We start from the raw sequence: 1,218 nt of genomic DNA, 5'->3' as shown, positions 1-1,218 counted from the left end.
TATATATATATATATATATATATATAGATATAGATATACACACACACATATACATACATACGTGTGTGTGTGTATATATATATATATATAGAGACACACATATAAAGGGACTATCTATCTATCTATCTATCTATCTATCTATCTATCTATCTATCTGTCTGTCTGTCTGTCTAAGTCTACATCTACCTACCAACGTGTGTGTGTGTGTATGTGTGTATGTATGTATGTATGTATGTATGTATGTGTATGTATGTATGTATTATCTCGGCACTAAATACTCAATTGCATACACATTACAGACACATAGACACTTGTGTATACGCGGTGGGTGTGTTAATGATGGTAGAGGTAGTGGTGCTGGTGGTGGAGGTAGTAATCATAATAGTGGTGGTGGTGGTGATGGTGGTGGTAGTGGTGGTGGTGGTGGTGTTGATGGTAATGGCTGTAGTTAATGATGGCGGTGGTAATGTTGGGAGTGGTAACTTCGTGGTTGAGGTGGTGGTGGTAGTAGTGGCAGTGGTACGTTCTAGATCATTCAACATAATAAATGAAAATGAAAATTGTGAGTGGGTGTATATAAGGATTTGCCTATGTGTGTGTGTAAGTGTATATATATATATATGTGTGTATATATATATGCACCTATCTATATCAATGCAAATACTTCTTTCTTTTGTTCAGTATGTCTTTATCAATCTATTGACTTTTTCTCCTTGTCTGTCAGTCTGTTTGTCATGTATATATACGAACACAAATGCACACACACATACACACACATACATACATACATACATACATGTATGTATGTCATTGTTCAGTTTCATTTCAAGATTTCTTGCCAATAGAGAAAGAGCTGGTTTCTAACCTAGATCCAAGCCTCCGTGATTGAAATTTCAATGTCAGCAACAGGGTAACTTTGTATGTGTGTATGTATGTTTGTATGTATGTATGTATGTATGTTTGTATGTATGTATGTATGTATGTATGTTCTTATTCAGTTTTATTTCAAGATTTCTTGCCAATAGAGAAAGAACCGGTTTCTAACCTGGATCCATTCTTCTTTCTTTGGGGGTTTTGACAGATTTATTACCACATATTTAACATCAAGCTAGCCATCCTCAACTTACTCTCTTACCTCACAAGAAGTAAACAGTCTTTTATATGATGTGATTGATTTGTTCATTAATAACGACATGTCTGAAACACTTCTAGTGAGCC

This window comes from Octopus bimaculoides, chromosome 23 (assembly GCF_001194135.2).
Source record: "Octopus bimaculoides isolate UCB-OBI-ISO-001 chromosome 23, ASM119413v2, whole genome shotgun sequence".
NCBI lineage: Eukaryota > Metazoa > Mollusca > Cephalopoda > Octopoda > Octopodidae > Octopus > Octopus bimaculoides.
The sequence above is the reverse complement of the archived record's forward strand: the minus strand, read 5'-3'. Positions refer to the sequence as shown.